At 42.2% G+C, this 27367-nt stretch overlaps 1 protein-coding gene and 11 non-coding genes across 13 annotated transcripts in view; 8 read left to right on the forward strand and 4 right to left on the reverse strand.

Moving 5' to 3' along the window:
* LOC138619677 (collectin-12-like) overlaps positions 1-27367 on the reverse strand; it is a 42230-nt gene that overhangs the window by 11528 nt on the left and 3335 nt on the right. The gene's annotated exons all lie outside the window — the stretch shown is intronic.
* Positions 19-91, forward strand: trnar-acg (transfer RNA arginine (anticodon ACG)). The gene has a single exon. It is a non-coding gene; the product is annotated as a tRNA-Arg (tRNA).
* On the forward strand, positions 376-448 carry trnar-acg (transfer RNA arginine (anticodon ACG)). Its single transcript has one exon. It is a non-coding gene; the product is annotated as a tRNA-Arg (tRNA).
* Positions 793-864, forward strand: trnah-gug (transfer RNA histidin (anticodon GUG)). The gene has a single exon. It is a non-coding gene; the product is annotated as a tRNA-His (tRNA).
* trnar-acg (transfer RNA arginine (anticodon ACG)) lies at positions 1070-1142 on the forward strand. The gene has a single exon. It is a non-coding gene; the product is annotated as a tRNA-Arg (tRNA).
* Positions 4391-4463, forward strand: trnar-acg (transfer RNA arginine (anticodon ACG)). The gene has a single exon. It is a non-coding gene; the product is annotated as a tRNA-Arg (tRNA).
* Positions 14119-14191, forward strand: trnar-acg (transfer RNA arginine (anticodon ACG)). The gene has a single exon. It is a non-coding gene; the product is annotated as a tRNA-Arg (tRNA).
* trnar-acg (transfer RNA arginine (anticodon ACG)) lies at positions 14797-14869 on the forward strand. Its single transcript has one exon. It is a non-coding gene; the product is annotated as a tRNA-Arg (tRNA).
* trnah-gug (transfer RNA histidin (anticodon GUG)) lies at positions 15332-15403 on the forward strand. Its single transcript has one exon. It is a non-coding gene; the product is annotated as a tRNA-His (tRNA).
* On the reverse strand, positions 18127-18199 carry trnar-acg (transfer RNA arginine (anticodon ACG)). Its single transcript has one exon. It is a non-coding gene; the product is annotated as a tRNA-Arg (tRNA).
* Positions 18977-19048, reverse strand: trnah-gug (transfer RNA histidin (anticodon GUG)). Its single transcript has one exon. It is a non-coding gene; the product is annotated as a tRNA-His (tRNA).
* On the reverse strand, positions 19393-19465 carry trnar-acg (transfer RNA arginine (anticodon ACG)). The gene has a single exon. It is a non-coding gene; the product is annotated as a tRNA-Arg (tRNA).

A 27367-nucleotide genomic window follows, 5' to 3' on the forward strand; every position in this document is an offset into this window, starting at 1 on the left:
ATAAATCTGTACTGCCGAGGGCTAGTGGCGCAATGGATAACGCGTCTGACTACGGATCAGAAGATTCCAGGTTCGACTCCTGGCTAGCTCATTGTGTCTTTTATTTAGCCCACGTGCTACATGTCCATTATATCGTCTCGACACATGATCTGTATCCCAGAACAATTACGTATGAAAGGAGCTCTTTAAGGATGGCTGCTCCTACCAATTACAGTCACTCACAGTGTTCACAACTCTTATATTCGAAAGATAAACATTATGCCTGCTAAACATTCACAATAGTACCTGATAAATCAGCCATAAAATTTGACTTTCTTTTGGCAGACATCATTTATGAAATAAAAAAAAAACTGCCTCCTGAAGCTGTACTGAGCAGGGCTAGTGGCGCAATGGATAACGTGTCTGACTACGGATCAGAAGATTCTAGGTTCGACTCCTGGCTAGCTCGACAAAACTTTAACTTACTCCATGTGCAACATTTCTACAAGCTTTATATCCCAAGAAAATTTCATATAAAATGACCTATTAATCTCTTAAAACCCTACCTGCACATACCAATTACACCCACTCAAACTGTTGGTCAACTTATTAGAGATTAATTTATATTCAAAAGAAAAATATGATCCTAGTGAAACATACACAACGGTACCTGATAAAACATCCACGGAACTGGACTGCCCTTGGACACATCATTTAGGAAACACAAACCGATAACAGAGGTAAGTTTGATATTCAGAGTTTATAATGTGACGACAAAACAGCATCTGCAGATCCTGTTAAGGAGACCGTGTGGCCGTGATCGTATAGTGGTTAGTACTCTGCGTTGTGGCCGCAGCAACCCCGGTTCGAATCCGGGTCACGGCATGACCTGTTAAAGATCGTTTGTTATGTTGCTTCTCCAGTCTCTGAAACTGAGTGAAACTGGGCAATTCAGGAATATTTTCCTGAAAGAAGTCTCTTATTGTCCAACTCAACCAGTCAAATGGTCACATTTGCAACACGACCTAATATAAAAGGTGTTAGTAAACTGTTGTGAGAGGAAAGCTGCTCCTGAAGCCTGATCTCTACAGGGCTAGTGGCGCAATGGATAACGCGTCTGACTACGGATCAGAAGATTCTAGGTTCAACTCCTGGCTAGCTCGATAAATATTTAGCCCATGTGCTATCCAAGGACTATAACGCATGAAAGAAGCTGTTACTCTCCTCTCAAATATTATCCCTGTCAGACATGCAAAAGTACCAAATAAACCAGCCATGGAACTTGACTGTTTAGACACACATCATTATTGAAAGACATGCAGATAAAAGAAACCAATTTGAAATTCAGTTTATAATGTGAAGACACAAGTGTCTCAACAGATGACATTTAAGAGAACATGTGGCTGTGATCGTATAGTGGTTAGTACTCTGCGTTGTGGCCGCAGCAACTCCGGTTCGAACCCAGTTCACGGCACAAGTTGTAAATCATCCTTTAGTTATGTTGCTGCTCCAGCTCTGTTTAATTTTACATGGATTGAACAGCATGAAGAGTCTTGTCATCCAACTCGACCAGTCAATAGATCACATTCTCCACACCCGTTTGCCTATCACCAACTCTGCCAGCTGTTACAGTACAATATTGTGAGACCAAAACTGTAGCTAAAGATGCATTGTGCAGGGCTAGTGACACAATGGATAAAGTGTCTGACTACGGATCAGAAGATTCTAGGTTTGACTCCTGGCCAGCTCGGTGAATTTTTAACTTAGTCCATGTCCTACAGTCCAGTATATCTTCTCCATATATTGTGTATCCCAGGAAAACTACATATGAAACAAGTTACTACTGTCCACTCAACACATTCTAAAAGATGCCTGAACCTACCTAACCCTAACCCTAATTACAAAACTCTGTCAATAAAATTACTCAACAGATATTTTTATTCAAAAGATAAATATGATCCCAGATGAAAATACAGTTTATTTTTTCCCATTGGTTGATATTTAGTTTAGACCCCTTTAGACTTCCAAATATCGAAATGACCTCAAAAGTCCATCATCCTTCAGGGAAAATTACTCAATTAATAGATCCATTTCAGATTTTCTTTAGCAATTATTTTCTTCCTTTTTCTTTCTCCTATCGCCCAGCAGAAAATCAACTTTTGGGTATTTCTTGCCATTACTTTCACATTTATAACCTTGCAGCCAGTGTTTCTTTGGTCTTCACCAACTCCCGAGGACGCATCAGCCGCTTCGCATCTTCCTGCTTCACTTGTCCTCATCTGCTAGTTACTAACTGCTACTGTTTTTATGTTGGAAACAATGCAGATTAGGGCAAAAGACAAAGTAGAAGTCCATAAATCTCATCAAACTGTTTCAAAGCTCGACATCGTAAAGAAAATCCAACTATTTGTGCCTTTTGGTGATTTCTTGCCGAGATACTCACATCTTTAACACCATCGGGGCGTTATGTGGAGACAGAGGAGGTGGAAAGTAACGATTTCAGACAAAGAAATGAGGGAAAACTGCAGCGTTACTACATTTGTTTTCTTGTGGTATCAGAATACCGAACACCTGAGGGTGAGCTCAGCTTTGAGATCTCCAATATATGGCAGGTGATCACGCCCCAATTCATGTAAAGAGCCTCAATTGCCTCTTTAAAGTGTATTAACAAGTATCCATGCCTGAAAGACATTTGCCTTTTAAAAACACAGCTGCAGCGCTGGGTGTGGAGCGAGTTACTCAGCAGAAAGTGATTACCGCAGCTGTGTTTGAGACATCAGGAGTTACCAAAGTCTTCCCTCGCCACTGGTTTAACTGTAAGCAGAGAAGTGCCCTCTGGGAAAACGGCCACGATAAACGAGTGCGTTTCGTAATCGTTCATAACCGCTGACGTGCTTGAAGTGTCAGCTCACGCACGCGTCCACAGGAAATCAACCGTATCAGTTCATCAGCTCACAACAATCAAGGAGTCGCTGCTCCGATCCAAACACGCTGACGGTGTTTACAAATCTGCTGCGCTCAAATGACACCAAAACACTTTGTAAGGGTTTAACCTATCGCACGGGCGAAAGTCTTTTCCGTGTCAGTGCACACTGGGGTGATGATCTTCAGATGCTGCGTGGATAAGAGGAGAGTTGGCTGTCAAATATGGAGGACGACTGGCGTGGCAAAAAAACAAAACACGTGGCCGTGGAGAGAGCAGACGTCACATGGAAGGGCTGTTTTCAACATGAGCGTCGGCACGCCTGTGGGTCGTGCAGCTCTGTCGGGGTCGTGACCTGCTTGATGCTCATTTCCCACTGGAGTGACTTCCTGGATCAGCAGAACAAATAAGGGGAGAGACAGATGCCGGTCTGGTCGGCTGAGTGCGGCTTTAAGACAATGTTGGTGCTTTTCTTTTTAATGGTTCTGTTTTCAATGAAAGTGGCCCCCCACCAATGTTTAGTATAGGGCTAGTGGCGCAATGGATAACGCATCTGACTACAGCTCAGAAAATCCTACGTTCAACTCCTGGCCACCTCAATAAATCTTTAGCCCACATGCTATCCAAGGACTATAAGACATGAAAGAAGCTGTTACTCTCCTCTCAACATGTCCTAGGACTTGCCTGAATCCACCGTTTGTGATCCACTCAGTGTTTATGAACTTCCTATTTTCCTTTGTCTTTTTTTCCTTCAAAAGACAAATATTATCCCTGTCAGACGTGCAAAAGTACCAAATAAACCATCCATGGAACTTGACTGTTGAGACACATTATGAATGAAAGACATGCAGATAACAGAAGAAAATGTAATAAAGTTTATAATGTGAAGACAGAAGTGTGTCAGCAGATGAAGTACAAGGGAACATGTGGCCGTGATCGTATAGTGGTTAGTACTCTCCATTGTGGCTGCAGCAACCCCAGTTCAAATCCAGGTCACGGCAGAATCTGTAAAATATAATTTAGTTGTGTTGCTGCTCCAGCTCTGTTTCAATGGAACTGTTCCAGTACAATGCTGTGAGAGCAAATCCGTTACCTAAAGCTGTGTAGTATAGGGCTAGTGGTGCAATGGATAAATTGTCTGACTACAGATCAGAAGATACGAGGTTCAACTCCTGGCTAGCTCAATAAATCTTTAACTTAGTCCATGTCATAAGGGCTGGCGTGAAGCCTGTGATCGTATAGTGGTTCGTACTCTGTGGCTGCAGAAACCCTGGTTCGAATCCGGGTCACGGCATAAACCAGCCTCTGCTTTCTATTACATGGATTAAAACTGGGGAATTCAGGCATCTTTTCCTGCATTAGACCTTTTACTGTCCATCTCAACCAGTTAATTGATCACATTCTCAAAGCTCATTGGCCAATTACAATACCAGCTGTCACAATGCATTGCTGTGAGAACAAAGCTCCCTCTGAAACATGTGGATCATAGGGCTAGTGGCGCAATGGATAACGCGTCTGACTACGGATCAGAAGATTCTAGGTTCAACTCCTGGCTAGCTCGCTAAATCTTTAGCCCAAGGACTATAAGACATGAAAGAAGCTGTTACTCTCCTCTCAACATGTCCTACGACTTGCCTGAAACCACCGTTTGTGAACTTCCTATTTTGCTGTTGACTAAGGCTTTACAGAGGGTCCTTCGCATTTACTGCAAGTTTTTAGTTTCTCTTTCACACACGATGCCAATAGATCTTTCACACTGCTCCTTTAAATGTTTCCTCAACACAAACAGTCATATGCACACTTTGCATTAGTGAATGAAGTCTTTAATTTTAATATGTTTTAAACAGTTTGATCACATAAGACAGTGAATTGGAACAACATGTGATGTCAGCTGAGTTTCCATTACTTATCCTAGTTATGCAGGATTTGGCTTACTGTCAGTCATCTAAGAGGAGACACAAAAGATGTTCCAGAAAATAATCCCGAAAAAAACACTGCAGGAGGCATTAATCTGATGATTTCCCACTCAAAACATGTCAAGAAGTTACGTCGCTAAATTGTACATAACTGTTGTTTCGGCTATATTTAAATAACAACATGTCGAAGTGAAGCAGGTCCCAGTTACTGGTTCTAATTACAAGCTTTACATCCAAAGTTTTGCCTTCGACGCCGAGATGTCTTTTAACCTGCAAATTACCAAAACCTGCTTTTACATGGGATGTGGCGTTCTCGACTGTGTTGTCTCATTCGTGTCCTCTTTCGTTGGCTGTTTTTGTTAGCAGGAACAGGATCAAATGATGAAGAAATAAATGCTAAAAGATACAAAAAGGGAATCAAAAGTTTAGACTGAATGAAACAAAATTATGAAGCTGAATATTTAAGTATTGCACACCTGTGGTATGACATGCCTTCATTTTCCTCCTTTGATTGTTTGACAAATGACCAGATGAAAATGAGACTGTCATGACAAACAGCTTTCACACATTCTCAAATGTCTGTCACACCAACAAAGCCCAGATGTATAAATCCTGACACGTGGATAAAATATCCTGAGGTTTGTGGCGCCTGAAGTTTGGCTACATGGGGAGTTGTGTGTAATAGGTCTGCTGAAAAGTTAAAACGCTTTCTGGAGTGACAAATTTCTCAGTATTCAGGACATGAAGAAAAGATGGTGGAAAAACATACGCAGACACCGAGCTCCTTGTTCACAGTTTACCGTCACGGACTCGGTTTCCTTTAGTTTGGCTGCTCGTCTTTAAAGTGGACACTGATTCGTCATCTTTCCCTTTGGCCTGCACAGTGAGACGCGGTCGGATCACACCGACCACAACCACAAAAACAACCATCGTTCAGGATGCTCAGACCGCAGGCTGACAACAACACTTTTACTGCTCCCAGCAAAACACAAACGATGCTCCGGACACAAAGGGGCTTTCCAAAACAAGAACAACACACCAGTGGGCTTTTTTTTTTTTTTTTTTAAAGTAAATACATTCCCTTTGTCATTGTGTGCTTTGGTTCAACAAGTCACCCATTGTTTCTACAAAACCTCTTTGTTGGAATGATGTCCAGACAGTGTCCACCTTTGTGATAATAAAGTGTCTCTAAACCCGCATCTTTCCCCAGCCTCATGCCCTGAAACAAAGGATTAACCAAACAGCATCCTTTTCATCACAACGTGGCTCCCGAAGGGCCAAAATAATGTCCAAAAGGACGCAGCTGATACACGGGCCTTGTTCATTAAAAGACAATGTTTATTTACTGTAAATAGCAGCAGGGACGCTATAGTAACGGACTACAACACAAAGCTGTGAGCTGAGGTCACACAAACTGTGATTTGGATCCCTGCCTCGCCTAACACACTCTGAAGCCCTTTCCAGGAACCAGAGCACAGATTTGCTCCAAGAGGGCAATCAATGAATTATACCTGGCACCGAGGACAAAGAGAGGAGTTCAAGACAAACTTCAGCAGTGGAAGAAGCCCTCAAAGCCTTCGCAGAATGTATTCAGAAGGAGATAATACTCCGAGATACAGTTCTGCGGAAAGAAAGAAAGAAAGAAAGAAAGAAAGAAAGAAAGAAAGAAAGAAAGAAAGAAAGAAAGAAAGAAAGAAAGAAAGAAAGAAAGAAAGAAAGAAAGAAAGAAAAAGAAAACTGCAAGCAGTGATATTTGGGCCCTCGCACGCTGCACGTCGGGGATCCAGCGGGTCGGGGCCGCCGGCTCCCCGACGTGCAGCACGCCATGGTCCGCATATTCCCGCTTGCAGTTTAAAAAAAATTCTCGATCTCGTTCCTTATTGTTCTTTAAAAAAATTACTTTTTTTGGCGGCTTTAACATCTTCAAAAACTCATGAAAGTTGGAGCCTGATGCAAGTTTCATGAGGTTTGGAGCATCGTTAAACATCAACTTCCTGTGTCACGCCAAAACATCAAACTTAGCCACATCGCACTGGCTATACTATATACTATATACTATATACTCTATACTATGTACTCTATACTATGTACTCTATGCTCTATACTCTATACTATATACTCTATACTCTATATGACCTTTTTCTGAACTGACATGTTCAAGTTACTTCTCACTGTGAGGAGGCAACTGCTCTAACCAGTGCACAATGAAAAAAAAAGTCTCTTTTGGACTTTTTTTTGTGTTTATTATCACTGTAGACCCTCTTGAAAACACATATATCTATTATCCAAAGAATGTCTGCAGCAGTTTTGGTCACATTTGAATGAATGCTGTCTAACTACTGGGAAGATTGGTGGTGCAGTGGTTAGCACTGCTACTCCTCAATAAGAAGGGTGGTTGTTCAATTCCCCTTTGACATGACTTAAACAAAACAAAATTTTACTGTAGCATGTCATTCAAATTATGAAAAAGGAAGTGACCTAAAAGTCATTTTTGGGTCATTTGTTGGCTGCCACGCCACAGGCACACTGATTGACAAAAACAAATTATTTTGATAACTTTTAATTCCAAACATTTTATGAGTGCAGAGACTAAATTTCAAGTCGGTTCGACAAAATCTGAAAGAGGAGTTTGTTAAAGTACAACGTGTGAATCGACAAAAATGGCAACTAAATTCAAAATGGTGGACTTCCTGTTGAGTTGACGTAATGGTGCAATGAAACTTTTTTGTACATCTCGGTGTGATACACAAACCAGCAAGATTTTTTTCCCCCGTAGCAACATTGTTTGTCTAGTTTTGATTCTAGTTTTGTAAAATCTGAATTTACAGTAAAAGATATAACCTTCCAAAAAATGTATGCAATTATATGCAGCTTAAAAATGTCCAACTTTAGTGTCCCCCAGTGGTTGCATCGAAAAGAACAAAACAAAACACTGGCAGACTTTAATACACGAGTTCTCCTCCCTACAGATCCGATCCAGTGATGAATCATCAAATTGTAAAATTAATCTATCTTTTTCATTGCATGCCAACACTCCAGGTGTTTGTTTCTTATTGCTTCTATTTAAATAGCAGCCGTCTTCTGTGCCATCTGTCCTTAATTACGCAAACAGAAATAAGATGTTTTACAGGATCTCTGATACACTGTAATCTAAGCCAAGTTGTTTTACAATCAGGAGGGAGATGATGGCCTGATGAATGAGTCATACGCGGCTCAGCTTTCTCAGTGGCATGGTGAGGTGGCCTGCACTGAATCATGTGCTGCAGTGTGTGTGTGTGTGTGTGTGTGTCTGTCAGAACAAATCCACTGGCCCATGACTTTCAGTGTTTGTGCACATAAATCAATGACTTTCAGGTACTTGTAGCTGCAGCTTCGATTTGAAAGAAAAATCCCTCTTCTATCGTCAGTCGGATGTTTGATGCCTTCCAGGAGTTGGTTTACGATGTTTTGAATTACCCTCCTCGATGTATCCACTCGCTAAGTTGGTGATTTTTTATTTTATTTTTTTACAGCAAAGTTTCCCTGGAGTGCATCAGGTGTACACTGCCTTTAGTTGTGCAACTTGTAGCTGGAAATGAGGGAGTGAAAGATATTTCCGAGCAGCGAAAGTGTGAGTTTGATGTCTTTATACAAAAGTCTGGACGAATAAAACAAAAACAAAAACAAAAAATCACCACTAACAGCTTTTATAACTTTTCTGTGGACTTTTCCCTGAAGGAACAAAAGCTGTAAATCCATTTGTTACACCGTCAACAGGCAATTCACAAATCTGTCTCACACTGGAGGTCCTGGCTGCATCGCTCCTGCACCTAATAACTGACTGTTAAAAAGCATGGAGAATGTATTCGGTCCAACAGCGCGCTCACGTCGAGGCCGTACCTGCCAATGATGCAATCAGAGGAAGTGCAGAATTAGGGCCAAAGGGTTCTGAGTTCATGGGATGGCTCTGAGGCCCGCCAGGAAACCGACACCATCCCGGCTTCATGTGTGGCCTGATTTAGGCTCCATCTCTTTCATTACATGTGATGGAAACCATATCCATCACAGACACAGGCGGGCAGAATGCTCAAGGCTGTCTTTATGTGAGGGAAAAAAATGAGATGAGGCGTCAAGACAATGAGGACAAGACAAGATGCGAGTAAGAGAGCGGGGGAAGCGAAACAATTTAAAAGATCTGAGAGGTGGAGGGAAAGCGGTGATGGATGAACTGTAAAAGCCAGTAACCCCTGTCACATTCACAAAGCATGAGCCAAGAACCTCTCAGGGATTGTGACGCGGGCCAGATTGTCCACGTAAAAACTGGAAGAGGGGAAAAAAGCGGTGCCTCTCCGGCAGGATGTGTCTCACTGTGCTTTGCATCGCGTCCAACAAAAGGCATTGTCGGATTGTGAGGCAACCGAGATTATAGCATCCAGCAGCGCTCGCAGGCTCCAGCTGTCTGCCGCCTCGCTGTGGGGAGTGAGGCAGGACTTTTTTCTTTTTTTTTTTTGGCACTTAAAGATCTAATTCATCTGTCAGGCCTGCTTTGATCTAAAGACAGGTTTCCATGGTTATATAAGACATATATTAAAGAGGACATAGGCATGAAACATTTTGTTAATGCATAGTTGCATTTCGTCTGACAGACTGGATAAATACTGATAACGGCCAGTCTCCACTTAATTTCTGTTTATGGAAGGCAAAGATTTTCATTTTGGGAAAAATGTCTGCCTCAATGTCACTGAATGAAATGAGTCTCCAGTAGCGTGACTTGGTTAATGCCCGAGCTTGTAGAAAGCACAGAAAATAGACGCGGGTCACGCAGCTGAAATAATATATATTTTTGGCCACTTTAGGGGGGCAGCTACAACAACAAACATCTGTAATTATCCCTTTACAAAGTAGTGATGCTGAAGCATTAGCAAAACATACACATCCAAAGACATGGATTGACATCTCAATTCATTTAGAGCCAAACCCCATATTCACCTTTTAGCTCAGTTTCGGGCTCCACCACCTCCTGAGGGGAAAAGCTGACTCGTTAGCTCCCAAACGAGCAAATAAATTTGTCTGGCTGTTATTTGGTGCTGGATAAATATTTTACAGTGGGATTGTCATTGCTTTCAATGCCGGTACACTGGCTACTCGAATCTTCTCATTTTCACTACTTTTCTGGATTTCATTTCCCACTGCAGATTGTACCCCTTCAAAGGGCGTCATTGCTATAGCAATGCCGTGTCATTGTGACAACTCTCTCTGACCAATTAGTGGTCTGCAGTGAATTCATGATTCCTTTTAGCAACGGCTCAGCTTTCTTGGAACCTCAACGGAGGTGATACCAAAAATAGTACTGTCCATGACTTTCGCCCAATGGGAAACAAACAGAAAAGCAAGAAGAGTTGAGTCAGCTGCCTACTGCAGCTGGAAGTGGGGTTGATGAGAGCACGCGTGTGGACTGTAAACCCAAAACAGTGAGCTTAAAGACACCAAACAGGTCAGTGGAGCAGAAGTTTGTCATTATGTGACCCCCAAAGATTCAACGGTTATCCAAAAAAAAGTCCATAAGTGCAACGTCAGTGCAAAAATGAACCTCATTAACTCTACTGAGATCATCTTGCAATAAAAATGACACCGGCCTCCGAAGAAAAACGAGAAGGCCAAACTGCCCTCTCCTCATCCTACCGTAATGATGTCTCCTACTGATAGTAAACGTAGAGAAATAAACACTTCTAAAATGTTTTCAGACGAGCTGCGGTCAGACAGGCGCTCAGGCTGTGGCAGCGTCCACGGTATCTACTGCCCCCCCGTCCCCGCCGAGCCCAGAGGGCCCCACTCGGCCCTGCACAGACTCAGCGCTTGCTGCAGTTACACAAACCGGTCGTCTTTTCAGAAAATTTCATCAACAATGGAGCGGGGAGCGGGAATGGCCTTACTCAGCTCGGGGATTTGGGGCCCGCGGAGTGACTTGGGTTTTAGTTACAAAGCAAAACATCAGAGCTTAAGCACTCCAAACGTTGCAGCTCTCTAGTAAGTGTGTGTGTGTGTGTGTGTGTGTGTGTGTGTGTGTGTGTGTGTGTGTGTGTGTGTGTGTGTGTGTGTGTGTGTGTGTGTGTGGCCCACTGGTTAATGACCGTCACATTAGCATCCAGAATTTGATAGCCTGCCTACGCTCAACTTTGAAAGAAATACAGCACCATCAGCAGAAAGAAAAGTGAGTTCAAAGTGAGAGTACAGGAAAGCAGGACAAGAAAAACACGGGAAATACTTCATCCACTGAAAGACACAATTCAAAGGCTGTTTGTCTTGCTGCAAGAAATGATCACAAAGTGCAGCAGTTAATAATATCAGCATAAAATGTTTGGAACTGCCTCGTACTCCCCTGGCGACACAAGAAAAACAGACAATCTGGAACCGAATTTCTGCCTCTAAAACCTGATCTGATCGACGTTATCCACCTCAAACCAGGTCTCCTGCTGGCGGCTTCAGGTGCCAGTCAAAATGTGAAACCCACTACAAAGACTGCCGACGGAGAGCTGGCAAGCACTTCAGAGAAATATAAACAACTGAGCGCCACCAGATGGGAAAAAATTTAAATAAAATAAATAATGTGACGTTCTCCCTCTGATAAGCAGCTGGGATAATAAACCACTAAATGGTATTTTTGGCATAACCTTTTTTCTGACTGGTGGTTTTTGTAGATACTTTTAGAAATTCACATGGGAAATGAAAGCATCTTACAAAAGACACTTGTCGTTTACTATTTGGGCATTTTTTTTGTCTGCATTGTCAAACTCTTTATTTATCAGCTAATAAACCTAATATATACCGTTACACCTTACGACTTATGTAATTAGATGAAGTCAATTCTGCATACAAGATGCCTCAAAACAACACTGCACTGCAAAAAATGCCTGTTGTTACACTGTAGAGTCATTTTTGGGGATTTTGCTCGTTCCCATGCATGTTGTCAGAGACGCTGCATGTTTCCAGCAGTGGTTTTACACTGATTTACAAGGGGCAGTAACACAACAAGAAACAAGCTGCACACATGGATATAAACAATGTAGGTTTTCAAATGATCAAAAAAAAAAAAAAAAAAAAAGCTTTGCAAATATTTTATGAGGAAGATAACTCCCTTAGACCACACATTGCTTTTTGATGAGAGACACTAAAAAGAAAAAGCTCAACAGGTGATTGTAAAATCAAGCTGCAACCACCACAGCTGCAGTTGCCTAAAGATGCAGCTCCTCTAACGTCTACTAGAGGCTCCATCTCAGACGGGAGTGAAATCACAAAATGTTTTGAGATGGGTTCTTCTTAACAGAAGCCAAAGAAGAAAGTATCACACTCCGTTGTGGCTGCTCATCCCTCTTCAGCGGCACCCAACAGGAAGTGTGACAATCAATACCATTCATGTGACCACGATGTCCCGTCTAAACTCAGAAAGAGTCACAGGCTGGGGCACAATAGCAGAATAATACTCACCAGTACATAAAAGAGCTCCTTGCGCCTGCAATAAGGACCCATTGGGATGTAGTTTAATCAGTGCAGAATATATCAGGACAATGTTTTGTGTCCAATTTTGACGCTGATAATCATAATCATAATCATAATCTGTCATCTGTACGAAACATAATACATCGCAATGTAAAAAAACAAAAACCGGTAGCGAATAAAACTCACAATAAATAACAACCAAAAGTGACCAGAAAGAAAGAAAGACAAGACGACTGTTCAGATTTTTCTCTCTTAGTGCTCCGTGTCCACCTGAAACAATGTCTTGACATGTAAATGTGCTCGACTCCACTTCCTGTTTGGCTGAGGTGCTGCAGGATCAAACCTTCCAGGAGTTAAAAGAGCCATGTGGATATCTGGCACACTTGACAGGAAACTGGTTGTGAAAATCTCAGTGGAACAACTCTGTTACAGACCGTGCCCACATCAGCCAAACTCATCACCACATTTACCACATCCACCGCTGACTCAGCCGTGTGCCAGAGGACATGGTCTTCACCGACACACGCCTTGTGTTCTCCGACAGCCAGCGAAGGAACATGTTTCCTCTCCGACGCTACCTTCAGTGTTGCTTGTGGCGTAGTCTGTATGACATTATGGTCATCGTGGAATAAGCCGCTCTGTGATTTTAGGGTTTGTGTAATAAGAAGCTCTATCATTTAAGAGTGGCTTTGAGAGAACATGAAGGGCTGTAAGAAAATTTAAAAAAAAAAAAACATGAATACGACTGTCGAGCTTTAAAAGAGCTTAGTTTTAATTCGGATATACAATTTGACTTTCATGCGAATTTGCAATACTGTGATGCGGATGTAGATGGTGGTTATATCTGTCTTATATATAGTCTTAGAATTCCACATTAGTAAAGTAGAATAATTATATTATACAGTGTGTACAAGTAATAGTTGATTGTGGAGAAGAAAACTTGATCAAAATATGAATTCATCACTGGGTGGAAACTTCTGAATGGACACGTGTGAACTGCTCGCCACGGTAATTCAGAGAAAATGCAGATCGTTCAATTACAAAATTATACACGTTTCCTCCAACTGCTGAGAAACCTCCAAAATCAACAAGATGAAAATGGAAAGAGGAGCAGGTCCACAGACTGATGGGAAACAATGGGAATGCCTCGTGTTGATGCTGCATCATGGGTGTTGCAGTGTCTTCTGGGTGGCCCACCACATCTGCGGTCGGATGCGGGGGTGCGGCATGTCAGTCTTAATGACAGCATGCCCTCCTGGTCAGGAAGAAGAGCGGAGTTTTCCTGCTGAACCCTGTTTAGACAGACACACTCCAGACATGAGGGGAGCACGCTCTTCTACCGCCGAGCAGCCCGCAGTCAGGACTGCGTCGACAGGGCCTGTCTTACATCTGGGTTGTGAATCACACGAAGGCGATACCACTGACTGGAAGCAGTAATTAACACCAGACAATGAATTTAAATTACTCGACAAAACTGTTTGTTTAGAGCGATTTAGAAGAAGTGCTGCAGAGGAAACTCCTCTCTGGAGGTTAGAGGAACTGAATCTGTGATGCTCAGGGCATCATCGGTGATCCAATGTGATTGTTTGATTACACCAAACGATCAAAATCTGATTACCACAAACTGTTCACACTACTTGGCCCTTGTCACCTATTCTTAAAGCTCCACCAACGTGAGCTACGCAGAAAAAGGTAACAAAATGCTTTGAAAGTGAACGCAGTCTCATCTATTGCATTACTTCAACAAAATAATATATTTCATCACAAGTTCAGTAATATGAATCTTTTTAATATATGACGTATATATACATAGTGCATTACATGGGGCTAGTGGCGCAATGGATAACGCGTCTGACTACGGATCAGAAGATTCTAGGTTCGACTCCTGGCTAGCTCAATGAATTTTTAACTTAGTCCATGTCCTACATGTCCTGTATACCTTCTCTACATACTGTGTATCCCACAATAATTACATATAGAAGGAACTCTTACTGTGCTCTCAACATGTCCTTTAAGATGCCTGCAACTACCAATTACAATAACTCACACTGTTCATGAACTCTTTGTGTCATTAGACAGTAATTTATACTCAAAAGACAAACATTATGACTGTGAAACATGCACAATAGTACCTGATAAAGTATTTGTGGAAATGAACTTGTCTTTTGACAGACATCATTTATGAAAGTCATACGGGTAACAGAGGTAAGTTTGATAGTCAGAGTTCATAATGTGTTGACACAACATTGTTGAGGCTCTGCGTTGTGGCCACACCATCCCCAGTTGAAATCTGGGCAACAGCATAACACGTCAAGCCTCATTTAGTTATGTTGCTGCTCCAGTCTCTGCATCATTTTACATTAATTGAAACTGGGCAATTTAGAAATCTTTCCTGCATGAGGCCTATTATTTTTTTTAACTTGACCAGTCAATTGACCACATTCGCAACACTTGTTGGCCTGTTACAATAAAAGCTATTGCCACCTGATGATGTTTTCCATGGGGCTAGTGGCGCAATGGATAACGCGTCTGACTACGGATCAGAAGATTCTAGGTTCGACTCCTGGCTAGCTCGATGAACCTTTAACTTAGTCCATGTCCAACATGTCCTGTACACCTTTTCTACATTCTGTGTATCCCACAATATGCTCTGTGAGCTCTTACTGTGCTCTCAACATGTCCTTAAAGATCCCCACAACTACCAATTACAGTAACTCACAGTGTTCATAAAGTCTTTGTGTTATGAGACAGAAATTCTTATTTAAAAGACAAACATTAGGACTGTGAAACATTCACAACAGTACCTGATAAATCATCCGTGGAACTGAACTGTCTTAGACTTATCATTTATAAAAGCCAAACAGATAACAGAGGTAAAAATGGATATTTATTGAAAAGAAATATGTTATTTGTGCAAAAAATATGTGCAAACTGTCTGTGGCACTTAACTGTCTGTCACACACATCATTTATGAAAGCCAAACAGATAAAAGTTGACAATGTGTCGAAACAACAGATTACATTCAGGAGAACATGTGGCCGTGATCGTATAGTGGTTAGTACTCTGCGTTGTGGCCGCAGCAACCCCGGTTCGAATCCGGGTCACGGCACAAGCTGTTAACCACCTTTTACTTGAGTTACTGCAGCCAGTTTACATGGATTAAAACTGGATAATTCAGGCATATTTTCCTCTTACTGACCAGTCACAATGGACCAGTCAATTGATCACATTCTTAACACTTGTCGCCCAATTACAATACCTGCTATTACGATGCATTGTTGTGAGAACAAAGCACTGCTGTGCAGTCTGCAGGGCTAGTGGCGCAATGGATAACACGTCTGACTACGGATCAGAAGATTCTAGGTTTGACTCCTGGCTAGCTCGATAAATCTTTTTATTTAGCCCATGTGCATACATAGAAGTGTTAGAGGGCTCGCTGGTCAAAAAATTGGTCTAAACTACCATGTTAGCAGACATCTGTAAACCCTTACTCATTTTAGGGCAAATTCTTAAACTGCGCGACCTTATATGGAAAGTTAGAATCACTGAACATATGGAGTTACTGAATACACACAATTGTGAACAGCAACATCTCCACGTTCAGAGACGCTTTACCTCAAAGTGGAACAAGTTGCAGAAACGGCACGAGGAATAACAGAAATGTACTATAATTTAGTGTTTTTTTAATGAATTAATTAAACATGCATGCATGATAAGCATTGTGGAAAGATGCCAGAAAATGAATTTAGTGAATTCCATCTGTCTGCAGACTGAGCCACACATGGAAAATGTGATAGTCATTATGTATCTGACAGGGTTTTGGAGCCGAACACTGTTCTTCTCCGCTTCAACTCCCTTTTGCAAATCAGGAAGCTGTGGGTTGATCTTGGCAACCCTCACACTCCTTTCCCCCCCCCTTTCATTAACATTTTGGACGGTGAATAACAGATTTAGGAGTCTTTATTACTTATACTAAAAAAGAGAAGAAATTAGAATCCCCAACTTCATTGTAAAAGTGCGCCTGTGTGTTCTGCTGCCGGACGTTCTGGAGAAATCTTAGATGCTGGTGGACACAAGAGACTCGCACACATAAAAGTATCAGTTTGTAACACATAAGTGAGATGTTGTGTGTTATTCTAGGGCTGAACTCACATATGCACAAGCAAATGCACACAAACACCGCAGGGAATACAAATGTAAGCTCTAATGTGCAAGCGTGTTTGCTGCAGAACAAAGAGCTGCAGCTCGCCAAAACTGAACTTTAAGCCTTTCCACGGGAGGCGTTAAAGGAACACAGGTGTCCTGGAAAGACTTCCAATAGCTCTGCTATTCTTTTATTTAATTACTACATCAATGACGCAGACCCCCTGTTTGAATACCCCTGAGACGCACTCAGCAGAGGCCATGCTGAACTCCAGAAACCCCGCCTGACATCAGCGTGTGGGTCACGTCAAGGACACCGTGGATATTATGGTGTGTGAGAGCTGGAGGGGGAACACACTGCTTTTCCTCACTCTTAAAGGTGAGTCAGAAAAGTCACCGACACACGGACGATCACAGGCCAGATTGAAAGTAGCAGCTAACTACCAGCACATGTGTTGTTCTGGCAAAAACATCACCGATCGACGCCTGCTCTTCACATTCAGCGCCCGGAGTCATGTTACCGCTGTTTTATTCTGCTTAATGAAGGGATAACAGAGAGCGAGAGAGACAGAGGGAGGGGGTGGAAAGTTTGGACAGAAGTTTACTGGGTCTCTCAGAACTGACTGTGATATCAAAACCATATATTTTCTTGCCTCACTGTTCAGTAATGAAAGACATCCTCAAATAACTAGCCGTGAACAACTCAGCCTTTGAAATAGTTGTATGAAGTCTACTATGAGTCTGAAGTAGGTTTATCAGGGTTAAAGAAAAAACATTCAAGTGATGTGATTTGGGTTACATGGATTGAATTTTAACAAAAAGGGTACGTTGGAAACGTTGAGTTTGAAGGATGAGGGCATTAACCAGGCCGACAGGCATAATATGGAAGAGCAGAAGTGGATGCCTCACATCAAAGTCTGACCAATATAAATAATCTGCAGGATAATGTACACGACCAACTCTGCATGACAGTAATGAGTTGTTACCACGGGAGTGGTGAGTGTTCAGAGACATGTTGAAAGAGGAGCTTGTTTTATATTTAACTGTCCTGGAATCCACAGTACTTAGAGAAGATATACAGGATGGGTTTGGTTAAAGGTTCATCGAGCTAGCCAGGAGTTGAACCTAGAATCTTCTGATCCGTAGTCAGATGCTTTATCCATTGCGCCACTAGCCCTGTAAACCACAGGTTTAAGGGGGAGCTTTGCTCTCACAGCAATGCATTGTGATAGCTGGTATTGTAATTGGCCAACGAGTGTTGACAATGTGATCAATTGACCAGTTGAGTTGGACAATAATAGACTTCTTTCAGGAAAATATTCCTGAATTGCCCAGTTTCACTCAGTTTCAGAGACTGGAGCAGCAACGTAATAAATGATCTTTAACAGGTTATGCTGTGACCCTGAATATCAAACTTACCTCTGTTATCGGTTTGTGTTTCCTAAATGATGTGTCCAAGGGCAGTCCAGTTCCGTGGATGTTTTATCAGATACTGTTGTGTATGTTTCACTGGGATAATATTTTTCTTTTAAGTATAAATTAGTCTCTAATAACACAAATGGGTGAGCAACAGTTTGAGTGGCTATAAATGGTATGTGCAGGTAGGTTTTTAAGAGATGAATAGGTCCTTTTATATGTAATTGTCTTGGGATATACATCTCGTAGAAATGTTGCAAGTTAAAGATTTGTCGAGCTAGCCAGGAGTCGAACCTAGAATCTTCTGATCCGTAGTCAGACGCGTTATCCATTGCGCCACTAGCCCTATACCACCCAGATGTTGGTGACAGGTTTCTTGGACTGTAACTGTTCAACAAGTAATGAGGACATTATCCAACTGGTGGAGTTGGACAATAACAGGCCTCATTCAGGAAAATACCTGAATTCCCCAGTTTAATCCATGATAAATGAAGCAGAGACTTGAGCAGCAACTTAACTAAATGTTCAACAGTAATGCCGTGACCACAATTCGAACAGGGTTTGCTGCGGCCACAACGCAGAGTACTACCCACGACACGATCACGGCCACATGTTCTCCTGAATGTCATCTGGTGACACTGTTGTTTTCACACATTATCAACTTTTATCTGTTTGGCTTTCACAAATGATGCGTGTGACAGTCAAGCGCCACAGATGGTTTGTCTGCTACTGTGTATTTTTTGCAACATATTTCTTTTCAATCAAAATAACACAGAAAGAAAAACCGGGACTTTATGAACACTGAATGACAATTAGTGGTGGCAAGAATCTCATAAAACAGAGTAAATTAAAGATTTATTGAGCTAGTCAGGAGTTGAACATAGAATCTTCTGATCCGTAGTCAGACGCGTTATCCATTGCGCCACTTGCCTGGCAGAGGTCAGATTTAAGGGGCAGCTTTCCTCTCAGAATAGTTCACTAACACCTCATTTGGTCGAGTGTTGAGAACGTGATCATTTGACTGGTTGAGTTGGACAATTAAAAGGCTTCTTTCCAGAAAATGTGCCTGAATTGTCCAGTTTCACTGGAGCAGCAACATAACTAAATGATCTTTAACAGGTCATGCCGTGACCCGGATTCGAACCGGGGTTGCTGCGGCCACAACGCAGAGTACTAACCACTATACGATCACGGCCACACGGTCTCCTTAACAGGATCTGCAGATGCTGTTTTGTCGTCACATTATAAACTCTGAATATCAAACTTACCTCTGTTATCTGTTTGTGTTTCCTAAATGATGTGTCCAAGGGCAGTCCAGTTCTGTGGATGTTTTATCAGGTACCGTTGTGTATGTTTCACTGGGATCATATTTTTCTTTTGAATATAAATTAGTCTCTAATAAGTTGACCAAAAGTTTGAATGGCTGTAATTGGTATGTGCAGGTAGGGTTTTAAGAGACGAATAGGTCCTTTTATATGTAATTGTCTTAGGATATAAAGCTTGTGTAAATGTTGCACATGGAGTAAGTTAAAATTTTGTCGAGCTAGCCAGGAGTCGAACCTAGAATCTTCTGATCCGTAGTCAGACGCGTTATCCATTGCGCCACTAGCCCTGTGAAATAGAAGCTTAAGGGGGACCTTTGTTCTCACAACAATGAGTCGTAACAGTTGGTTTAGTAATTGGCCAATGAGTGTTGAGAATGTGATCAATGCTGTGAGCCTAATGCAGGAAAATATGTCTGAATTCCCCAGTTTAATCCATGATAAATGAAGCAGAGACTGGAGCAGCAACATAATAAATGATCTTTAACAGGTTATGCCGTGACCCTGATTCGAACCGGGGTTGCTGCAGCCACAACGCACAGTACTAACCACTATACGATCACGGCCACATGTTCTGTGGAACAACAATAGCAAAAAAAATTATAACATTCTTTGATTCCAGCCTGTTGAATATGAATATGTTCTGGTCCCTGTTAGTTCTCCATGATAATTAACTGAATATAAAAAATATTTTTCTCATTTTCTGACATTTTATAGACTGAAACAGCTGAGCGATTAATCAAGAAAACAATGAATAGATTATTTGATAATAAAAACTGTTGTTTTTTTGCAGCCCTAGTATAAAGTAGCATTAAATTGACATACACAATTGCAACGTGCTCACTGAATATACTGTTGAAGACTCGAGGCAAAAGAAAAATGATGCGTTCATTCCTCTGCGGTTCGCAGCTATTTCCCATCACATGCTTTTCATCACATGCAGACGTTTCAGTGGGATTCCAGCTTGAAAGGGTTGAATTATAACAGAGATAAGATGGGGCGAAAATGTCTGAGTGAAGTCTGTGACAAACTACAGAAAATGTACAATTGTATACATGTTTTACTGTCAAAAGGTATGTAGTTTGTGCTTCAGGTTAACACATCCAGCTGGATGGTATGCAGTTACAACTCCCTCCCCTTCATTATCTACAATCGCACACTGGCGAACCCTTATCTCCTCACAAACAGCTCCTCTCACGCTCCTCCGAACCCATCCATCCACTTCCTGCTCCTCTCTTTTAACCGGCTGCATCTCCTCCACCTTCTCCCACTTCCTTTTCCCTCCCTTCCCACGTCCTGGGATAAAATACCCTCCCGCCCAGCGCCCCTTGCTCCCACTGCTCATTCAGCATCTATGCGTTATCTCTCCTGCCATCTGTCTTGTGGTGTGAGGTTCTCCCAAAACCAGACTTGAGGAGCGCACATCGTCTTTTTATTTACACCCTCAGCCATCAGTCTTACTCCCCTCTCCGTACACGGACAAAAAAATGAGTCCAAGTCTTGCATATGACACGGAGGACGTGAAGCTGCTGTAAAAGCCTCGAGCCGGCATCTGATTTTATTTTTCAAATTTTTTGCGTTATACTTCATCGTTTGTGGCTGTCACATTGGGTGATATAATTTGTAGTGTCTGCCTACATTTTTCTTGCTCTAATTCACACAAACACGCACACTTAATTACCCTCTTTGTCTTTGTCACCACATTAATTTCTTTCTTTTTTTTCTTTCTGCTTTGAGGAGTTTTCAAAGCTCTCTGGGGGCTTTGAAGAAAACTCTTCAAAGCTTGTGGGTTTGAACGTTTGAGACAAAACATTGAATCATTGAAGAATTGGAACTTAAAAAAATATTTCACAGCAATGACACATGAGCTCGTTTCATCCATACCAGATGGAATAAAGAAACAGAACAACATCAAACACCTCAGTTAATCCTGGACGAGCACAATTAGCCAGCAAGCGACAGGAGTGACACAGAAGATCACAACTAATCAAGCACAGATGTGGCGAGAAATCTACATCAGGTTTGATTTGTGCCACTGTGTGCTTAAAAGGTGACTGAAAATAACTTTAGCGCCTTATGAATTGCGTTCTGCTCCTACTAACATATCGTGAACTGCTCTGCCTCCACGCCGCACTTGTGATTTCACCATGAAGAGTTAAAACACAAGCCAATTTTGGCAGATTTTTACAAGACAAGCCCTTTAAACTGAAAGAAAAAAAGAAAAAAAAAACGTGTGTTTTATTGCTTAGTCTGCCCTTTTTCTAGCAGGTGCCTCCAGTAAGTGTTTTCCCATCTCTGTCTGCAAAGCTCCAACAGGTGTTAACCCGCTGCATGCTCGCGCAGGTTTACACTTCTGCGTCTGGAGCCTCTGCAGGAGAAGCTCACAATGAAGTACTTAAGTTAAACCTGCCTCAGCCTCTCTTAAGCAGAAATAAGCTGTAAACACAATATTATCACCTTTTTAGTCTTATGCAATAACATTCCTATTAATTTGGAGTGTTGTTTGTGTTCACCTGATGAATGCGAGCTCAATGTCATTTATTCCCTCTTATGTAGCCCTACTTTCATCATCTCTTGAGGGAAAATCGTGTCTCTGTAGCTGCTAGTAAAGAACTATAAACTGGTGGATTATGAGAATCACGTGAGACAAAATGCAAACACTAGCAGCAAAGAGAAAAGCACAATCCAGGGAAAGTCAGACACACATGTGCCGCTCACCCATGCATAATAAATGTGTTTGCGAAGGCATGCTGACTGTAATGTCTTGAGGCCAAAGGAAAGTTTTGACAGGGTTATGGCAGACAGAGAAAAAGGAATTGTACACTTCACAACAGTATTAAGTGATCACAAAATGCCGCGCAGTTTTAGGAAAGAACTAAGAGGCAGAATCTGAGAATCCCACAACACAACACTGCAAAACGGCAGAAACCACAGCAAAGTGCAGAAAAGTCCTCATCAGACATCCTGACAAACGCACTGCAGAGTATCACATGACAGTCTGTATTGAATGTGTCGGTGCCTGACAAACACTGGTGTTAACATAACCGTGTTAACCGGGATGGATGAGGTGACGGGCGAGGTGTCATTATGACTGCGGCTGAAGGCGGCTGTGAAGCCGGGGAAACGCTCTTTGCCAGTGAGACGCGCCGGACCAAACCGAGCCCCGGCTGTGCTGACACAGCTGGCTCCAGCCTCGGACTCCCCAGCACCGAGCTCACCTCCAGGAATGTTCCGGGCCTTGCTGGAGAAACCATAACAAGTGCAGGAAATAGATTAGTGCACTCTGGGTTCCACACCAGCCGCAAACCTCCCGAGTCGGGCCCCTCCAAAACCCACATGTGTGGGAACAGGAGACGCATCAGCAGAGGGAGTAAGACCCCTGTCCAGACATCAGAGCAACGTCTCTGGATGGACGTGCTCACGTTATTTATCCTGAACCTGTGACGTTCAGAGTATTGGCATCTTTATGGACGTGTTGCAGCTTTTCTTGTTGGTGCACTGACTCTCTGCCAACCTGTCTTACGCATTTCTAAGTCTGTTTTTTTTTTTTTTCCATCTACATCTTTTCCAGAATAATCTTTAGGAAAACTCATGATGCATCACTTTACCATACAGTTTTGAATTGCCGTTAGTTAATTAGTCCATTTACTCGTGCCATGCTCATGGAATTTCAGTTGACGATGAATTGTCCCTAAAATAATTACGATTAACGATTTAATTGTATTTTTCTATCGATTTTATGCCACTGTATCTTATAAAGAAGAGGAGCCATTTATTGGCTGTGGTATTTAGCTTTGCAACTAAATCCATGATATCAAAAATTTGAAGTAAAGCTTCTTCAGATCATTCTTCACACATGTGCCACTAAACCACAGCAGAAGAAGGAGGCGCAACAAGATGACGTCATTAAAGGGCCGCCAGTCAAACCACAAATGGTGGAAAACGACGGGGAAATACTGATGGAAATATAACATTTCTGTCGGTTTCACTCAGAATTGTTTGCTAACGATTATGCAAAATGGTTTCGGTTGGCTTAGATTATTGCAATCAGGCAATTATGTAATTATTGTGACCGGCCTGTTTGTTACTGCTACAGTATAAGTTACATATAATGGTCGAAGATCCCTACTAATGTCTCAGAGATTAATGTTATCACTGCTTACATTGGGTGCCATTAGCTTTTTGTTAACATGTGCCACCATTATCAGTGGTTATTGCATCATCAATTAACTTATGCATGTGGCTAAACTATGGATTGGATACAGTACATGAAGGTGGAGAGAAGAGACCTTGTTTTAATGACAAAAAGTAATTATCTTTAATCCGGTAAACCACTGATTATGTCTCTCAGTTTTGTTTTTTGTCTTATGAAGGTACTATTTTTGAAGAAATGATTTGACCTCTTCTAAAATAGCTATCATTTTATTTAACTGAACTTGCTGTCACAGTTTGATACTCAGTAATTGACACCCCGACCTTACGTGTACCAACTGAAACATTTACCAGGTTGTGATGAAAGTTTGGTGACATGACGTCTATTTTTTCTTTTATATATGATGTGTTTTTTTGAGACTGGAGGGTTCCTGGTTTGAGTCAGGCCAAAGGCAGCTGCTGACTTCCATTGACCGATGATTATTCCAGCCCTGATGGGGCTGTAGTAGTTCAGCCAAAGCTCAGGTAGATTTTGTTTTTATTCTGATGACCTTCTTATGTCAACCCCCCACAGACAAATAAATATGTTTAAACCTTGAGCACTGAGGAAGTAATTCCGGCCTGGGTTCAACTTGGCGGGGAGGGAGATGGTATTACCATATGAATTCACTCTGCATGTACTAGTGAGTGTGTGTGTGTGTGTGTGTGTGTGTGTGTGTGTGTGTGTGTGTGTGTGTGTGTGTGTGTGTGTGTGTGTGTGTGTGTGTGTGTGTGTGTGTGTGTGTGTGTGTGTGTGTGTGTGTGTGTGTGTGTGTGTGTGTGTGTGTGTGTGTGTGTGTGTGTGTGTCGGAAAACTGACATGTTACTTTGCACATCAGCAAAAGCACAAACACTTTCAGACGTTCTTTCTTCAACACACGGTCACTGTGTGTTACTTGTCCATGTGTGTGTGTGTGTGTGTGTGATGTGTAAGCCAAAACAGTAAAGAAGCCGAATGATAGCTGCAATAATTTATAACAAAGCTGAGATGAGTCCATCAAATCTTGGAACTCAAAGAATTGAAGGAGCATTACATAAAAAAAACAAAAAAAATGCTACAGAGAAGTGACACTAAATGCTACAGAGAAGTGACACCCCCATGCGCCACACTCATACAGTACGTGGACGACCTACTACTGGCCTCTGACACAGCGGAGGATTGCCTCACTGCCACACGGACACTCCTGTTACATCTCTTTACACACGGGTTTAAGGTTAGTAAAAACAAACTACAAGTTGCACGACAGCAGGTGTCATTTTTGGGTCGATTAATATCACAAAAGGGGGCCTCAATGTCGCCTGCACACCGAACATCGATCCTGCACCACACAAAGTCACTGACAGTCAAAACCATGCTCTCGTTTCTGGGCCTGATCGGATATAGTAGACACTATATACCCGATTTCACATGCCTCACCCAGAGCTTACGTAACATGGTGAGAGAGGTGGGCATGCATAACCTCACTGGGCCGCTAAAATGGACTATCACGGCCGAACAGGCATTCATTACACTTAAACAATTATTAGCCAACTCGTCCGAGCTGGCATTGGCGGACTACACTCTACTCTTTTATTTGGATGTTTCTGAAACAAACACAGTTGTAAATGGTGTGTTGTTTCAGAAAAAAGGAGGTGATAGGACAATATTGACATATTTAAGTGTCATGCTGGATCCAATGGAAAAAAGGCATCCATCATGCACAAGACCTGCAGCAGGAGTAGCCAAACTCATTACAAAATGCACACACATAGTCATGGGACACCCACTACACATCCTAACATCACACAGCATAGTGGCATATGTGAACTCACAGACTTCTACCATGACATCACTGAGACAACAGCGACTCTCCAAAGTTCTGGAAGCACCAAATTTGGTGTTCACACAGGAAGGAATCAACATGGCAGACAGAATAGGAGAAGGACTGGTACATGAATGCGTACGACGAGTAGAAGTAGAGGACAAAGCCAGCACTGGAACCGCAGCGGACCCTGGAAGAGGCGAGCACCGACGTCGCCACAAACACCTCGAGCCCGGCTGGGCCAGAGGACATCGCATCATAAGGGGCAGAATAATCCCCTCAACGTTCAGATACCGAGACAGTCTACTCTCGGTATCCGAAGCAAGAAGACAGCCGACTCGAACGAGGGAGGGCTCGTTTGCATCAAGTGTCTGCCACGTCACTCGAAGATCGCAAGTTGATGATCCACATATATAAATTTTATGTTTTGCTTGGCTATTGATACCTGTGCTGTTAATTGATGCAATAATTCTGTTGACAAATTAAGATGAACAAGAGAACCAGCCTCTGGGGTGACTGGAGATGGCTCATGGCCTTGGGACTCATCTCTGCAGGTGTAGTATGTGTCATATTATGGGAGACAGGGGTTTCAGGTGTGACATTGGGACCAGAGGAGCACCATAACTAGACAAGGGCACTCATCAGACGAAAAAGGGAACAACCACGCCGGGTACAGTTCACCCGAAGAACACAGACAGAGAAAAAGATATCAGGTCGTATGTAATAGTTGTGAATGTCATCTAGCTTAGCATTTTTTGTATTTTTGTGGTTAATAATACCTGTCAAAATGGTGATCTCTTAGAAGAGATCAAAAGGGGGAATTGTGGAATATAGATCTGCTTAGTGCATATGAGGGCTCATATGTTGTATGTTCATTGGTTGTCTTCCACCAAAAGTCATGTATAATAATGTATTCTTTGTTGGTTGGTGGAGGTGGGGGTTGTCTTCCTTCACCCCCTGGAGTCCTCCAGACAGCCATCTGATAATGCCTCAAAGAACAACAGTATGTGACCCCACAGGTTGCAGACCTCCTACTCTGACCTTTTGGTTTGGCCAAGCAGTATCACTCTCATTTACATGCACAGCCTTTTGTCTACACCTTAAGATTGGTAGTGATGGTACGACCTATATGTAAGTAATATGATATGATATATATATATATATATATATATATATATGTGTTGTATTGTTGTAAACATATCCTAGCACAGAAGCACAAAATACATACTGACTGTAAGCATTGTAGAACATATTGCTTATGCAGGAACTTATCACGTTGGGGTCACAGTAGGATGCAACTCACTATCAGATCAAAAGGGGGATGTGGTTCAAACGGAGGACAGTGGAAAAGTACTGAGACAAACATACTATGCAAATGTTCCCGCCACAACGTAGGTAACGCCTCTTCCTATACTATAAGTGTATGTGCCGGAAAGGGGGAAGTCAGACTCCAACAAAGAGACCTCAGGTTGATGTTGGGCTCTCCAAGATGTCTTGTATGCTATTCAGGATATCTTGTAAACTACGCTTAATAAAAATCAACTAAGACCGGTAACTGCCTAAAGACTGCTTCTATCAACGGACTCGGGGAAAACAATTGGGGACAACAATTTGAGATACAACAAACTACAAGATCCAAAAGCAAGCAAACGTTCCAGGAATGCTGTGCTAATCATGACACCCTGTTTGATTTCTTACGCACCAAGAAGTAGCACACAGGACTATATATTCACTGCTCAAGTCACTCGTTCCCGCTCACACACCGATGAAAGCAAACTACCGGGCAAGCCACTGGCTGTGGACAGCTGCTGCATGTATCCATCTTTAAAGCCTCTGCAAGACTTTCAGTGTGTGCAGGAATTCACAGAATCCTCGAGCTCTGTGTAAAAACTTCTGAAGCGCTTCAGAAAATGGTCAGTGGTAATGCAAAGTATGTGAAACAAGTATGTAAATAGGCAGCCAGAAAAAGAAAAGCCGGTTGGTACTGTGGGCTCTGTTTCATGTCCATGTCCACTTCTTAAAACCAGCAGGATTAAGCATTCTGTCTCTCTGTGTTAAATCATCCCCCGTTTAAAGCTCAGTGGTGACTTTACAAACTGCACAGAGATCCGCACAACATTCACCTCTCTGTGACATGTCACCACAATTTAAACATTATCAGTCTCCTGGGAGACTGTGTTGAATTAAAGCAAAACATGT

The sequence above is a fragment of the Brachyistius frenatus genome, unplaced genomic scaffold (assembly GCF_029030835.1).
Source record: "Brachyistius frenatus isolate BFR_SWC_R1_liver_20210118 unplaced genomic scaffold, ASM2903083v1 Contig_21, whole genome shotgun sequence".
Taxonomy (NCBI): Eukaryota; Metazoa; Chordata; class Actinopteri; family Embiotocidae; genus Brachyistius; species Brachyistius frenatus.